Below are 18,070 nucleotides of genomic sequence, written 5' to 3'. Positions count from 1 at the left end.
TGATCCTCCGGAGCACCGTTACTGAGATATGGCCCTCCAAAGGGGTCTTATCATTAGGATATTTTTTAAAATAACTTCCTTTCTGATTAAGATAATGAAATGAAATGTAGGTAATAATCATACCATGAAGGTCTTTAAGGGCGCCATATTCTTTAAATAGTGTTTTCCACAAAGATAAATAATTTCAAGCATTTAATAACTGAATAATCTAAAGCTTATCAAATAATAGGAATGTTATGTCCTGCCATCTGGGTATTTTCAAAGACGCCGCAGTAAAACGAATAAACAGGTGCAAAAGATGATCAAACCATCAAGGCTTTAGGTACTGAAATCTATGAAAATACTAACTTTTTAATATACAACTCCACATGTAAATATTCTTATAACATTTACTTGCTTAGTCCTACCTATAAATTTGTTTACTTTTATTTATAAGTACGTGAAAATATTTCTTAAAATGTGGGGTTAGGATAACAGCAAACGCATGTTTTACAAACGCTTTTTTTTAGTTATTATTTTATTTGAGTAAATTTAAATAGTAACAATGAATAAACAGAACATCAAGGATTTTATTTTTGAGCTTACTTTTGTTCTACACGTTTTACTTTTCAAGATTTCAGTACCTAAAAACGCTAGAAATTTGATTATTTCTCGGCCAGTGATATGGTACCTTAACTATAAGTTTCATTAAAATCGGTTATAAATAAGGATAGTTCTCTAACTATCCTTACCTGAAATTTTTCGAATTTTTTTTATTCCTTTGAATTATTATCAAGCAAATAACATTATTTTTTTAATGAATCAGACTTTTTTGAAGAAAAAATTTTGTTTTTCGAATTCCGCGTAGTTTAGCCAGAAATAATTAGTTTCTAAATAATGTGCTCAGAGCAGTAACATGTTTTTAACATTTTCACATAGTAGACATCTGCATGGTGACAGTTTCATTGTAATGATACTAATGATTCACTCACTTTCGTTTCTTTATTTTCTTAATTGTGATCTTTGTGCTTGACTTTGCATTTCATTCGATTTTTTTACAACCATGAACCATTATGTTTTTACTAACCGTGAATATGCCAATATGCATTTTATGTATGGTTTCTGTAATGGAAATAGTCTGGCGACTCAAAGAGAGTTTTCACAACGGTTTTCAGTGAATGTGTGGTGTGGTGTTTTTCGTGATAGAATTTTGACCGTCGTTTGGAAGCATGGAAACAACTTTGAACAATTTTTGTAGAGCTTATCGCCTATTGGTAAGTAATTCGTTTATTCGTTTAATTTTTGTGTTACTTTTAAACCAGATTTGAATAAATTTCAGCATTTTAGAAGACAAAATTTAAATCGTCAAAATTGCCACCAGCGGTTTGGCACGGCGCCGGCGGCGGCGCGTGGTAGCTTCGACATCAACGATACAGCTGGATGGGGACGGCTTTAAATTTGTTTAAACCTTGACGTGATTTTTTTTTTAATTTAAAACAATGTTTTAGACCATCACTTGCGTAATAAAAGTTGCTTATTTCCGTGTCCTCTATCACCATTTTCAAGGGACGCACGTATTTCAGCAACACCCTGTATATTAACATACCTTTCGCTCATTTGTAAGGTGGTGGTTATTGAAATCTTTTTCTTCGTACTTTTTTTTCTAGTATATCAATGAAGTTGGATATTTGTCATTATTATTGTTATTTTTCTAATTTAAGATGCATTAAAAAGTTTCAAGTTTTTTACGTTCTTTTCGCCCATTGAATCACGGAAAAAGTAAGCTACATGAGTACTATTAAATTTAATTAATATCAAATAAAGGTATTTCGAGTTGCAGAACTTCGAGCATTAAATATGCTTCTTGCTGTACGTTCAGGTTTCAAACTTACAGAGTATTAATATTGAACTGAGCCGGCTTTCCTTCGCAGTCTCTACAGTTTTATTTGCATTCGAAAGATAAATTAATTTCAACTATAAACTTTAATGGTGGCCGCTACTCACTACTAATGAATTTCCCCCGAAAGTGATATTTCATCTTTACAAAACGTAACTTCGGGGTTAGAGGGTGGACCGTGATTTATTCCGCTGTTTGAATACACTAAACATAACTGTTAATCTTGGGAGTATATTGCTCTCTGGTTTATTAGCGGAACTATTTGGGGGAGATAATTTCCCCGTTCCAAATAAATTATTTTAAGTAACGAAAAGGCATTCTCGCGTTCCGCACGTGTTTATCATCATTATAATTAAAACATTTTAAAGTTATTATTGTCTAGGGAGGGTGAATCTTAAGTTTGAAGATACATTTCAATTGTGGTTAAAACCATGTGTACTTAAATGCAGTGAAAATCATTTTCGGTACAAACACACTACTGGAAAAAATTAAAGGAACAAAAATGTTCATGAATTTTTTAATGATTCTCGAAAGGCATTACCTCAGCGAAAAATGGTTGTATCGAGATTTGAACCTTTAAGTTTCTAGTTTCAAGATTTTTTGACAAAAAACTTTTTCGAGCTACGGTTATCGAGCAGTCAAAAGAAATGCCCCGAGAAAAAAATTTCCAAAATTTTTTTTTATGATGCGGCCATTGGTTGCCATGAAATCGATGGTTAAATGAAAAATAACTCGTTTGTCTCTGATCATCGATATCTCTGCAAGAAGTTATTGTACAATAAATCCAAGGGCAGTTTTGAAAACTTGAATAAATTCTCCACAAGGACCTTTGATTCTGATTTTTGAGGAAGCTCGGGAAAAGTCGTTAGCAATACGGCTTTATAGAGACAAATCATTTATGTAAATAATGAATATAAATATTTTCCACGGCAACGCAGATAAAATCAGTAACAGACTTGGTTGAATCAATGTTTTTCCTGTATACATATCATTTAATATTTTTTTGGAAATGAAGATATATCGAAAAACTTTTCAAAATTTTGAGAAAAATGAGAACATTTATACACTAATGCAAAAAATTAAGGGGTCAAAAGAATTTCCGAAATTTTTTCGTGATTTTTGACAGACTGTATTTAGGTGAAATATGGTCGTATCGGGAATTAAAAAAGACATTTTGAAGTTTCTAGTTTTTAGATCTTTCGGTCGAAATTTTTTAGAAGCACGGTTATCATGCAATTATAAGAAATAGCGCTATAAAAAAATTTACAAATTGAGTTCACGGGCTATAAATTTTTTTTTCAGCTAAGCCGTTGCATGGACCAGATAGTTTATTTAATCAGCTTCAATTTCCTTTTTTTTTAAATTTCGATACGACCATTTTTAAATATCGGACTTTTAATGGAAAAGGATCCTTTTGTCTTTAATCATCGATATATCGGCGACAAATGTCCGTACAGAGAATTGAAGGGCAGTTTCGAAAACTGGAATAAATTTCTTATAACATGCTGCCGCAACTTTTTGGAAATTTTTTTCTTCATCTTTTACACGAATTTTAAAAAACAGGAAAAAAGGATAATTTACGTTTTTTTAGAAAATTGACGGCTAAATTAGAAATATTCACGAAATGACTAATGTTAAGCATGACTTTTACAGTTCGATATACCCAGAAGAAAGAACCTTGTGAAGTTTCATCTCGATCTAACGAACCGTTTCTTTGTTTCAAACAGTCAAATTTTTCAAAAAAATTAAAGGGTCACGTTTTTTGAGCCTAAACACTTAATAATCATGATTAAAATGGAAATAAAATATTTTTTGGGGATTTCTCACATTTTTACCGCAAATAACGTTTAAATTGATGAAGAAAAAAAATTTTTATCGAAAAATTTTCAAAAAAATCGAATTTTTTTTTTGTTTTTTTTCGGAAAACCTTCCGGACATTGAAGAAAACAAAATCCAATTGTTTTCAGCACAATTTCCGTCCTATGACCCAAATCAGATTTCGACCCCGATTCATACCGTTTTTTGAGACAAATTTCTAATTAATTTTTGTACAGTCTGTAATCACTTAAAAACAGTTTTTTCAAAACTACCCTTTTTCTTCTCTGAAACAAAAATTTCAATTTAAATCGGTTAAATTGCCCAAAAAATAAATTTAAGAAATAGGTAAATGTATAATTAATTATTATTAAAAAATAAGATACAGGTTGATCGTTATATTGTGAAGGAAAAGCGTTTTTCTTGAAAACGGCTGATGATAATTACATTTTAATCACACTGTTTGGCGTCGCTCTGTTTATTCTCAGAAACATTATCCCTACGAGGGGCTGGATTGAACTTTTAGTCGATATTGTTTTTCCATTTACCGTTTTTTATACTTTCGACTATTTTTCTCGAAAAAATCACTCAAAATTTTCGATTTTAATATACGGAAAACGAATCGAGTTAGAGGAACATTTTGCTTCATTAACGTATCTAAAGTTATTCTGTAGAAAAACAACCAAATTTATGCCACAATTTACATTTTCAGAGTGGCTCAAAATTTGCATAACGTCAATGGTGTTTGTAAATTCGCATAAATTTAATTCATTCAGCAAATTAATTTTTAAAAGGTTCGTTTAGTTAAATATCCAACTGTTAATATCTCAAAAGCAGTTGAGTGCACAGAAAAAGTGATATTAATAATATTAATAATATTAATAATATTAATAATATTAATAATATTAATAATAGTACGCGAAGCACAAAGGCTCCATCTATCGCGCTCACTTCCACTATGCCATTCAAATGGCTACTACGGTGGAAGCGACCTGCTAAAATTTGCCAGGTACTTTATTGCACGAATGTTGCCTATAGAGGGCGAAACACAATGTAAGTCGTCAGTGCCGCGAAAAACAACTACTCCGAGGGCTATTTGCCCCTACCGGCATTGAATTACATTCTCGACACCCAGTACAACAGCTAGGATCGCTCATCAGCTGGTCCCACCAGGCACAGACCGGTTTCGGACTTATTAGTCCTCATCAGTGTGTCATAGGTAGAACAACCGATGAACGATCCAGCTATCAGCGCGATAGATGGAGCCTTTGTGCTTCGCGTACTATGTACCTCTTGTCGGGAGTTTACGACTTTTAACAGCTGGCTCGTTCATCGGTTGTTCTACCTATGACACACTGATGAGGACTAATAAGTCCGAAACCGGTCTGTGCCTGGTGGGACCAGCTGATGAGCGATCCTAGCTGTTGTACTGGGTGTCGCGAATGTAATTTAATGCCGGTAGGGGCAAATAGCCCTCGGAGGAGTTGTTTTTCGCGGCACTGACGGCTTAACATTAATAATATCAATAATATTAATAATATTGATAATAATGATAATAAAAATCATAATTTATTTTCTTTTTAGACATGTATAGGAATAGTCACACAAACACAAACATAAATTACATTGAAGGACAGAACTCTAATACGGAATACAAACATTTATTTATTAAATATTGTTTCAATTTTGTTCTGAATAAAAACTCATTATTTACATTTTTTAGTTCCATAGGTAAACAATTAAATATTTTAGGCCCTACAAAGTTTGGAGAGCCAGTGGTTAAAATTTAATCGTGAAAATGGTACATGAAAATTATGTTTTTGTCTGGTATTGACATTGTGACACTCGTTATTTATCACAAATTTGCTTTTGTGTTTGAATATGTACACATATATTTCAAAAATATAAATACCTGGCAACGTGAGAATTCTATAATGTTTAAATATATTTCTACATGAATGAGTACCTGAAACACCAAACATACATCTTAAAACACGTTTCTGCGTGTTTGTACAATAAAAACATGGGACGAGAGGGTTGAATTACCCCAGAAACAAACACCATACTTCAATCGGGATTCAACTTGGGCATAGTATAAACAAAGGAGTTGATCGGTCTATTATTTTGAAATAAGTAAGTTATTGAAGACAATTTTGATATTATATTTTTACAGTTACATTTCCAGTTAAGGTTTGTGTTCAAAAGACCTAAAAATTTTACTGTCACAGAATCAGTAGGTAGAGAAAGTTTTAACCACACTCATTCTTTTTTATGCAACTCTTGCTCGAAATTACCCCAGTCATTAATTTTTAAAATAAAATGAATAGATGTCGCCACTAAAAAAATGTTTATAAATAAAGTAGCAAAGAATAAACTTGATGTGAGTATATGTATCGAAAACAATGCGGGTAAAGAGCGATAGTCCCGCTCGACCCCGCCCCATCCGAAGTTATTTTTCCTACCAAGAATATTGGCGATTGCTAAGTAGAGTGACAAACAGAATTATTTATCCTACTGTATTGCCATAGTTGGATAATATTTTGAAAACATTTCATTCAGATTTCAAGTTATAGGTGTGCACTGATGAAGTGAACTATATTGAAATATGTTGGAACAATAATTACACCTTGTCCAGATTTTCTTGAATTTTCAACTTTCTTAAGATCTCCCGCGTCTAACACGAGAATTTTAATTATCAACGTTTGAAACTTTCTTTTCATTGTTTTGTTTTCTGTACATTGTCTTGATATTTATGATCGATGCTGCAATTTCGATATTACTGTTTCAATAAACAAAAGAGCTAACGTATGTAATTTTCACATTATTAACCCAAATTTATTATTCATATAAGCATCCTAAGCCTTTAAACTTGATCTAGGTTGGTCTCTAGGATAAAGTTATGGAAATTATAAAGTAATTCATTTTCTACACATCTTTCCATTGTCTGTTACATATTTGCCTAAAGTAGATTTCATTTATCGTGTACAGTAAGAATGCTCAACAAATGAATTAACAAAAGCGAGAGAACGTAATTTTTGCTGGGAATTGCCTGGACAGTGCTCTTGTGTAATAATTGTGTTGTGGACAAAAACACAATCCAAATTGAATCAATGGAACTGAATATCAAAGGTAGGTTTTCTAACGCCTCAAAAGCTCAGGCAAACAAATTTAATTTCTTTCACAAAAATATTTTCTTTTTTGTTTGTAGGAATCGTTTACCTTTTCTAGAGCAGGTATACATTTTAACTTTGAGGTAAAAATGTTATTTTTTTAATAACCATCTGTTTTTCGTCGAGACTGTATCCGTATCGCGACATGCATATATATTTGAAGAGGGGTCGTGAAACTGAGGTTCGAAAAGGCAATAAATCAGTCAATGGAATTTGTCATATGCAACAGTTTTCGAAATTTATTTGTTTCACCAAATGCGTTAGATTTTAGAAGATTTCCGATAGATTTAACGGTATCCGAACACTAACATTTATTTTATACTCGGTCTCACGAAGGTGATTTATACAGACAAACGAACTACCATTCCCCAGTTAATTCATTCCATCGGAAAAGAGAGCTTCTTGCTTCTTGTTTATTGTCAAAAGCAGATATATTTAAAAAATGTTGACTGTTAATTATGGAATAGTTAGGATGAATTTAGACACGTTAAGTGATAGGTTATTTTCAAGTATGGCGGATAATGATGAACAAAACACCGATCGATGAAGGCATTTTTAAGTACATCTTCTTTATTGTTTTAACTTGGCATTGCGTAAACCCCATGGAAATTCGACAATATTAAAAAATATCCAGAATTTCAGTGTGCCGCAGGCCGGCAGAGCTAATTCATGCATCAGTAGAGCCGTTGCCTTGGGTGAAATTTAAAACCTATAAATATAAGAGTAGTCATTAAATAGCGTATCTGATTACTTATTTTGTTTATCACGTTTCGCTGGATTTTCAAAATAATAGTAAAGTGTAATGATGTACTGCATTGACGAAAAATTAGGAACTTAGGAATGCAGTTTTAAGACAGCCATAAACATGTAGATTTCCGAATTATAAGAAATTATCAGGAATATAGTAGATTATTTTATTTTTAGGTCTCAATAATAATAAACTAAGCAAATTAAGAAATACATGTAATAATCCTTTTTTAACATTTAAAACGTAGAGAGACCAGATGCTCTCAACTACTGGTGTCAACGACAAAATAAAATTAGATGCAATGTGGAATTGTGTGGAAAAACTATCCAGTTCGATCAAAAAGTAACAGTTTTCTTTCTAAAAAATAGGTATATCAAATAATTGTTTTTTTGGGGAAAGTTATTCATTATTAAAATTTATGTGGACATTGTTATTTTTTTTAGATAGGTAAATCAGAGGAAAATGATTGTCAGTAAATATGTGACATATAGTATATTAGTACTATATTAATTCTAATATTTTTTTCGATTTATTATACAAAAATTTTTTACCTATTTTTCCTACACAAAATGCAAAATTAAAAAAAAAGTACGCTTCCCAATGAATTTGCGTATAGGTATTAAAATTTTTTTTGTAACCTAATTTTTTAAATAAAAATGTACTTTTTAACCAACTAACTTTAAGGTTAAATTTATTTATTGCAACTCAAAAAATGTGATTTGATCAGCCACGTAAATTTAATTCCGCAGAAAATTATAAAAATAAAATATAAAGGTAGATAGAATAGTAAAATAAAATGTAAGGAAGTTTAGTTATCAAATTGTATAGAGTGCAGGTGTGTATACTAGAGATTTTACAATTCGAAAAAAAACATACAAATTGGAAAAAATCTTTCCAAGTAAAAAAAATTGAAAAAAAGGAAACATCGGAAGAAAAGTGTTTTTTAATCTATGTCAGTCAAATTTCAACATAAGAAACAAACTGAAAAATGTACAGGATGCCCCAGAGCTATCTTGACAGGCATTATCTCGAAAACTAGTCGAGATAGAAAGAAATGTTATATAGAAAAGGTTTTCTGCTTAAAAATATTTTTATTTTCAAATATACAGGGTGTCCCAAAAAGATGGTATATTGCGGAACTTCAGTTTTTCAATCGAACACCCTGTATATTTTTAAGTTTTTGGGTTCTCCTTTTATTTTTGAACATATTTGATTAATCATGTTCTATACCTTAAAGAGAAATAAACCGATGAAATTTGCATTCTTTTGTGCCTATCTAAAAAAATTTTACATTTGTTTTTCCTTAAAAATAATTAAGTTACACAAAGTATTTTAAAAGTTATTAAAAAAAAAATCGATTTTCAGGAGCCTCCTCTAAGGGCCTGTAGCTTCGTGGGGGGGCCCTCTAGGGAAAATTTTTATAGGACCTTGTCATGTTATTTTAACGTCCCCTGTATAAAGTCGAGAGATTGCCCACATATCTGGCATATCCTGTATAATAATATTTATATTGGCAAGTAAAGGTGGACAGATCCCTTATCCTAGAGTTAGATAAAAAAGTTTAATTTTTACATATTTTTTCTAATTTTTTTCGACCAATTTTTCTGAAAATTTTGTCCCTCTGGTAGAGACCCTGCGGAATCGGCCCCATTGACATGTTGGCCTCCTCGCTATCCTGAGTTAGTAAACCTGGTCAGTCCGACTTCATAGGTACTACTAGGTATTTATAACTTTATCAGGATTTAATTCTTCCAACTTTGAAATTATATCGATATTCCTACATTTTATGTGGAAAATACGTTGATCTAATAAAAGGAGAGAACAAATAGGTAATTTTCTTCCGTCTTTAATTCCATGTAAAATATGTTTGTTCAAGTGAAGTTAAACAACTATTCCCTTTTTCAAAATTGTACCTACGTCCATAAAAATAACATCCATAAAATTACACACTAGGTCATTGGTTATTTGGCGTCACATAGGTTAATGTAGATTTAGATACCTACCTTATTTTTATAAGAAATTTTACATTATTACATTATTGTATATGTAAGGTTGTGACGTTATCACTTCACTATGACACTTGAGCGGAGGCGGTTATCTTGGGCGCCATTTTTTGTTTACAGTGCAGAAAGACCATTACTCAGGCAGCTACGGTGGAGACACGGTATGTCCAGGGGTCTAGAGTCAGACAGGAATAAAAGTAGTTATACTATATAAAGTCCTACACTACTACCATAAAGCTAGGGTTAGACGGTGACAAGCGATTACGGTGTTAAGCTAAGCGTCAACCTGACTATAGGTAAATAACTCTGCAGTGGAAAGTGGAACGCTCCCGCCATGTCTGTGGTCACCTCAAGAGACTTGCGCATTAACTATGCGTGAACTTACTTCGGTTGCTAGACGGTTGCTGGACTGGACTGCTCGCTCTGCTTGTCGCTGTGATGATACAAAAAACTAGGAACGCGTAATAGGTACGTAACTAGGGTTTGCAATGCCGCATTCCGTGTTACAGCATTCCAGCAATTTCCCGCATGTCAATGAGACCTGCGGAATTCCCGCATTTGTGCGGTAATTCCCGCGCGGGAAATTTTTGAATAAAACACGTCCGTTTAGCGACATAGCACGTGGCGCGCACGAGCGCCTCGTTTGGTTTGCGTGCGCATCCCGTTGCCCTGCGATAGCATCGATCAATCGAGCGAAGGAAAGGATTAAAATCGGCAGATCTATGCATCATTCAAACAAATTCCTTGATTCGTTTGTTTATTTTCGAGAAAAAAAATGTTTACAAAGTGAAATTTTATATGTAACTAATAGTTTTGTCTTCTTGTATGTTACTTTAATTATACTATACTGCTCTACTTAGGAAAATGACCGTATATGCAGTTTTGTGACAAATTGAGATAATTACATTTTTGAAATCTATATCGCATTATACATCACCCATCTATAAATATCAAAAATATCGTTTTTATTTCTTTAAATTTAAAAATTTGTACATTTAAAATTTTTAATATTGTGTCACTTAGCAGACTTATGTGAGTGTATTTCATTAAGAGGTATAGTACAAACGCCGCATGTGACCACATACGGCTTTCATCTCTAGCAGAAGCGTTGAAATACGATGTTTTTAACAAATTAAATTCGTATGTGTTTACATGCGTTGTTTTAAATTAAACAACAATTAAATATTATTTGCAACACAATATATTAAAAATTGTAAAATACCCTGTAAAACGTCCAAAATATCATGTATAGGATGTACATCTTCTGTTTCTTCTATTAATTTCTGTTGACAATGTAGCACATACTGCACATACGGCGTTTTTACCTAGCAAAATATTAAATTTATTAAGACAAAACAACATTTTCGACGCTGTTTTTATTGAAATTGCAATGTTTTCTAACATTCTTCAAATATATTAAAAAATATTTGTTTTTTTCATTTGCCGTTACCGAAAAAATCAAGTAATAACTTGATTTACTAATTAAGGTAATAATCTGAATGACAGCCGAACGAAGTATGCCTAATATCTCTTTACAATTTTACAAGTTTTTAATGTATATAATGCTTTTCTGTTGATTTTTAAATACTAAGAATTATTTATACATATTTCATTTGATTAAATATAAACATTCCACAATAATAGCATTATTATTTTCATATATAAATATATTTTTAAATCTCTCGCGGGAATTACAGCGGGATCCCGCTGTAAATGCGAATTTACCGCAAATTTCCAGCTGGAAAAAAAAAGACTGCGGGATTGCAAACTCGTACCTGTTACGTTACGTAACGTAACGTAACAGGTACGAGTTTTCTAAAATACTAGTTTCAGTTAGCACTCACTGTTCCTAGTTCCTTCTTGCCCTCTCTCTACCTCTAGTCTTAGAAGCGACGCGACGCGGCTGACCCCGGCTCAACTCAGCTAATATAGTATTTCGTATTTGGTTATTAATAAATAATTAAACCTAGATATTGGTCCCACGTTCCCTCGTGTTTGTTAATTTTATCAACATTCTATAAAAGTAGTATAATAGTATTTAGGTATACTAAGGTAACTTCGTAAAAAATCCTAGTACTATAAAATAACCTTATAAGAAATATTCGAGTTTGACGAGTTTTGTCTACGCCTCCGCCTTGTGGTTGGATTTTTGTTGAAATAGTTTTTTGGGGTCCCCGGCTAGTGAGACTCTTGGGAGGGCGTAGAACGTTGTAATGTTGAGAACACTAATTAATATTTGACGAACTTATTACCTTTCTTTTGTTTTATGCGAATTCTTTTTTGGGTTGAGACTTTTTGTAAAAAAGTCACAAAAACTTTCGTAGAATAAATAAAAGTCGGATTTATGGATTTAATGTGGCCCGAGATTCAGTTGTCGATTCGTTTGGTGGAGCGCGGTGTAATGTGGTTGACTAAAACAACTAAAGATTCGAAAACTCAAAAATAAATGCAACTGCCGAACTAGTGCTATAATTGCTACTGACTGCTGTATGACGACCGCGAGGTGGACTAATTAATTTTGGTCGGACGGGGGACTGAACGCCGTTCGCCGCTGCCTGCGACGTTCTGTAGGGCCCCCTGCACGGAGCGATTTGTGCTTGTTTTACATTAGAATTAATGTAAAATCCTTGGTTCGGTGACAGTTTCGTCGACAGACAGAACAGGTACGTTCACGGAACTGGAACGTAACGTACCTGTTTACTGAGAAATATTGATTTATATCATCACTAAACTGAATTCCCAATTCAGCTCAATTGCCAGGCTTTATTGCGTATGGTAGGGCTGCGCAGTCTTCACAAGCTAGATTTAGAAAAATCTTACTACACAATGTTCTTTGGAATGCTGTCGGACTGGACTCCTCGCTGCGACGGCGACGGGTCGAAGCGAACTCAATTTCCAATTCAACTTAAATGCCAAGCCTCTACGGCGAACGATGGCGTCTGCGCAGTTTTCACAAGCTGGACTGGTGGCTATATACTCTATTTAAAATTCGGATTCCTAATACTAGACGAGCTAAATGCGCCAGCCATTTCGCGCTCGTGCTGTGTCGGGTTAATTCAGACGGTGTTAAAAGATGGAAATAGCGGTGCGGTAGTATGAATTTATTTAAATAAAATAGAAAAACAACAACTCGGAGTGTCTCAGAACCTTGTCTGAAAATCACTTCGCTGCGAGGTAATCAACCTATGGATATTATATACTTTTATTGTTAGAAGAATAAAAGCGTCCCACACCCTTAATTGCTTTTTAAAGGACCAGTTTAAATATTGTGTAACACCCATATGTAGAAATATTTTAGGTATTTTTGTCTTTCTCTTTTAATTTGTTTAGTGGATAGGTTTAAATATCGTTTTTTTTTTGAAAAATATATGACAGTAGGACTAGTAGGACCAGTAAATTGTTTTTTCGTTTTGGTCGAGTTCCATATTCTTTCCAACTAATAATCGATTTCAGACTCTCATCATTCCGTTGGTCTTCACTAAGTTTCTTAGTTTCCCAATGTCCATCCGCTATTCTTCTCAAGTTCCCAAATTCTTTTGTCTCGGTTCGGTACAATATAAAAAAAAGTGTAGCGAAATTCGACTTATTTGTGTTGTGCTTACATATTTGTTTGTTTCATGATGGTTTTAGAATGTATTTTGTTTCTTCTATCATGTTCTTAGAAGGTTGGAGATTGTTCTATACTGTTCTTAGAATGTTCGAAAGGCAGTAAAGACTTTGTAAATATGGTCGCGAAGTTTTTTGGGGTTAAGGTGGTATTTACTATTGTGAATTGTCAAAGTTTGTAAACTGTATGTATAAAAATTGTGTTAAATAAAGAAAATTCGATACAAATTAGTATCAGAAGTGGGATTTGAACCCACGCCCACAAAGTGGACGGCGTTATAATCTCTTTTGTACTTATTTTATTTTGACAATATTTTAAAATTAATTGCTCCAGTTAGTATAGTATTGTTAAGTTGAATTAGATTTTGACATAAAACAAGACTTGTTAGTTATAGAAGGATTAGGCTTAATAGAATATACATTTTTAATTTTACTCAAAAAATATACTTCTATTAAAATTTGTTAAACCACTTCGTTTTGAAAAAAAGCTAAATTTGAGGTACTGCTCGGGGCATTTTTGATTTAGTTTTCTTTTTTTTTTTTTAGGTAGACGTTTCAGTTTTTATCAACTATGGAATAATGTTACGTATTAAAATAATTGCAAACAGTTTACTGTAGAATAGATTTTAACGAATGTAAAGGTCATCCACAGTCGGGGATGAGCACAATGTTTTCTATAGAAAAGAGAATTCATTTATGCATTCGAGAAAGTAGTACTTAATCCTTTTATATTATTTGTGCAGATATTAGTAACTCATTAAAAAAAATAAATTCTCTGTATCCCCAAAATAAAAAACGACAGACCCAGAGTTCACAGGAGAAAAACATTTTATTTTATAATAGCAAATTGCCCGTAGAGCCCATGATACGTTTTTCTGAAAACCTTGTATATGGAAATTATTCAATTAAAGCTATTATGAAAATACGCAGGTGTAGGTATGTAAAATTTTAATACGAATGGGACTTTGAAAATACGTAGGTATAATTAAATTTTAAAACTAATGGAACCTTCGGGTAAGGCCATTCATTTCTGTTACAAATGAATCTATTAGTAATGGAAACTAATATATGTACCTCTATGCACACATAAAACGCAAATGGAAAATGCAAATTTTATAAAACAGCTCCATTATTATAAACTTAATGTCTTGGAGCAGCAGATGTGATGAAACCGTAAAAGTAATAAAATCCTTATCCCTGGACAACTTCCATTGCGGCCCTACACAAAATCTAGTTCATTTCATACAATATAAATGCAAAGTTATAGTACCGTTTTGGGGTAGGCTACCGAATTCGGAAAGATTTATGACTGCCAAGAAACAACATTAGATGGTTTTATTTGTTTTCTATGTTTTGAGGTGGTACGGTAATGTCTGTTTCATGGTGCTAATGCGATCTTATTGGATTCACGGTAAGTAGAACTTAAAACACTTGCACTGTTCCTTCGCCATTTCGACCATCTATCAGCTGAATAAATAAAAGAGCTTCTTCCTCTTAATGGCGCAAGTTTGGCTCCCCACTAACTTCCCACTATTTCAATTAAGTCCCATTTTCTTACTATGTCCATTTGCTGTGGCGGAGGAGAGATAATAATAACTGTACAATAAATAGAAGGTCTTTTTTAAAAAAACATATTTTTTCAAATAAATCCATTTTTTTTCTAAAAATCGGTTGCATTGAAATAATGTTCTTCGATACCAAAAATCCAGGTACGCAAAATATGTCGAACCGCATAAACAAGATTCTCAACTGACGATATTGCGGGAAACAACTACTCTAAGGGCTATATGCTCCAATTAGTTATACCAGCGGCATATAGTCAAAAGCTAGTAGGTGATAAAATTATTTAAAATGCATCAATTTTAATGTTTAAATTCAGAATTGAAATTATTTAGTTGTTCTAAATATATGCTTTTTTCAAACAAACAGAAGCATAGCTTGCAATAAATATTAAAAATTCTTTAGCTAAATTAGCAGAATGTTTGAAATAAGTTTATTAGTTTATTAAAAATGTATTTTATTCAAATTAACATTACAGATTCATAATTTTTCATGTGTTTCACCTAACCAGCATATTAAATTCTTTTTGAATGTTTTTAGAAAAATACCTACTTGTTTCAAATAATTTTTTTTCAAACTTTTCTTAGATAGATAGATAGATAGATAGATAGATAGATAGATAGATAGATAGATAGATAGATAGATAGATAGATAGATAGATAGATAGATAGATAGATAGATAGATAGATAGATAGATAGATAGATAGATAGATAGATAGATAGGTAGATAGATAGATAGATAGATAGATAGATAGATAGATAGATAGATAGATAGATAGATAGATAGATAGATAGATAGATAGATAGATAGATAGATAGGTAGATAGATAGATAGATAGATAGATAGATAGATAGATAGATAGGTAGATAGATAGATAGATAGATAGATAGATAGATAAGTTTATTAACTACTTTTTATACAAAGAGGTATAATTGTAGTAAGTCAAACATATATCAATAGTACAATTATTGTAGTTAGTCAAACATATATCAATAGTAAAAAAAATCAATAATGCACAATGTATAAAACAAAAAATAACAGAGTAACAAAACTACAAAAGTACAATTAAAATAATCAAGACAAAAAATAATTAAAAATTTAAAATCCTGGTGGTAGCACTCAGATACTCCTGCACCGAATAAAAACAATTTTTGAGAAGATATTTCCCGATACTTAATTTAAATTTACAAGAGTTTAACTCTTTTACGGCGTCAGGTAAAACATTGTAAATATTTAGCTGAGGTGCATTTCTGGATGATAGATTTAGTCGAAAACGAGGCGGTCGCAAATAACTAGTCTGTCGAATATTATGATAATGAGTTGCAAACAAACGTATTAATATTTTTGTATATATCCAAAAGTTGGTAAAATATAAAAAGAGTAGGTAAAGGCATTACCCTCATAATCTTTTTTTGCATTCTAAATATCTGTATAGCAGAGGAAGAGTTACCCCAGAGAGTAATACCGTAATATAAATGAGAGTGGAAATATACTTTTAAGAGAGCACAAAATTTGGCTTTAATTTACGAATAATAAAAGAAAAAACGACAGTTTTTTCTTTAAAGAATGAACGTAAGGTGACCAACATAACCTAACATCAGTAGTCAAACCCAATAATTCTACTGTGGATCCATTTGTAGTATTATTATCCGAGGAAAACATTATACGTTGGGTTTTATCCAAATTTAATTTAAGATTATTATTTGCGAACCACTCATTGGCTTTATTTTCTAATACATTTACATCAAATTGTAAGGAAACTGCATTATTATTGCTATAAATCAAAGATGTATCATCAGCGTAGAGAATACACCACTCAGGAGACAAATAGAGATAAAGGTCATTCATATAAATTATAAAGAGTAGGGGCTCCAAAACCGAACCTTGAGGTACCCCCGACTGCAGTAGATCAGATCTATCACTTTTTAGAGCAACACATTGCTTTCTGGAAGTAAAGTAAGATTTGAATAGTTCTAGCTGCATTCCCCTAACACCATAACGGAAAAGTTTCTCAATGAGGAGATCATGAGAAATGCAATCAAAGGCCTCGCTAAGATCACATAGGGTAAGCCCAACCAGCTCTCCCCTCTCAAGTCTCTCTACCACGCAATTCACAACTTGGGAAATGGCATGCACTGTCGAAAGACCTTCTCTGAAGCCAAATTGACAACTGTCCACTCACTTGTTCGAAATAAAGTAATTTGTCAAACACTTCTTAATTATTATTTCAAATATTTTACCAAAAAATTGTATGACCGAGATGGGACGATAGTTATTGGGAAAAATTACGTCACCTTTTTTAGAAATAGGAATCACTTTAGAGATTTTAAAAATGTTAGGGAAAATGCCAGCTGATATGCACTTATTATAAATAACTGTCAAAGGTCTTACAAGTAAATCGGCAAATTCTTTGATGAAAAAACTAGAGATGTCATAAACATCGAAACAGAATTTTTTAGTTCTCTTATCGCATCATACACATCATACTCAGAGATAGGAAAAAATACAAAAGAGGAAGAAAACGCTGAAATTCTATTTAAACATTCACGCAAAACAACAGGGTTACACGAAAGTGATTCGGTTGTTGTTTTAGCCACAGGAGAAAAGTAATTGTTAAATTCAGAAACTGTGATATTACTCTCTTTGGATTGTGATTTCACATAGTTCCGCTCAAAATTAATCAATTTCCAGATATCTTTATTTCTATTATTAGAATTATTAATAAAGTCATCGTAAGCTTTTCTCTTAGTTAACATAATACATTTTTTTTAATCCTTATAAAGGGCATTAAAAGCAACTCTATATTTAGGATCATCAGAACTTTGACACATGATTTTCAGGCACAAAACTTGATCTATTTTGACTTTAAGGTTATCATTAAACCAACAAACTGGGGTTTTTCTATTATTATGCTTTTTGTTGGTATATCATCATTTAGTGTAACCTATGTCCTTTACAGGTACCAAAAATCCACTAGATATCACGCTCCTAAAAAGAGTTACTAGCATCTCCGCGGACCCTTGTATCTGTCAAATTTTTTCGTTAAAAGTTAATATCTCAAAATCTATAAACCCTAGGCATAGTGAATATTTAATAAAGCGACCCTCAAATTTCACGTAGAATCCGAAAATGCAGTAATATATAGGGTGTTCCATTTAAAATAAGAGAGTTAATGTCGACTTCCAAGTGCCATAAAGTTTCTAAATATTTTAGCTGTGTTGACCCTACTGCCTTTGCTAGCTTGCCAAATTTTCAGATTTATTGGAATAGTACTTTCCGAGATATCGATAT

At 32.4% G+C, this 18,070-nt stretch overlaps 1 protein-coding gene across 1 annotated transcript in view; it reads left to right on the top strand.

Moving 5' to 3' along the window:
• LOC108909464 overlaps window positions 1-18,070 on the top strand; it is a 91,858-nt gene that overhangs the window by 4,118 nt on the left and 69,670 nt on the right. The window lies entirely within an intron of this gene.

This window comes from Anoplophora glabripennis, unplaced genomic scaffold, assembly GCF_000390285.2.
Source record: "Anoplophora glabripennis isolate ALB-LARVAE unplaced genomic scaffold, Agla_2.0 scaffold121, whole genome shotgun sequence".
Classification (NCBI taxonomy): Eukaryota; Metazoa; Arthropoda; class Insecta; order Coleoptera; family Cerambycidae; genus Anoplophora; species Anoplophora glabripennis.
Note: the sequence above shows the minus strand (reverse complement) of the source record. Positions and strands in the feature narration are given on the sequence as shown.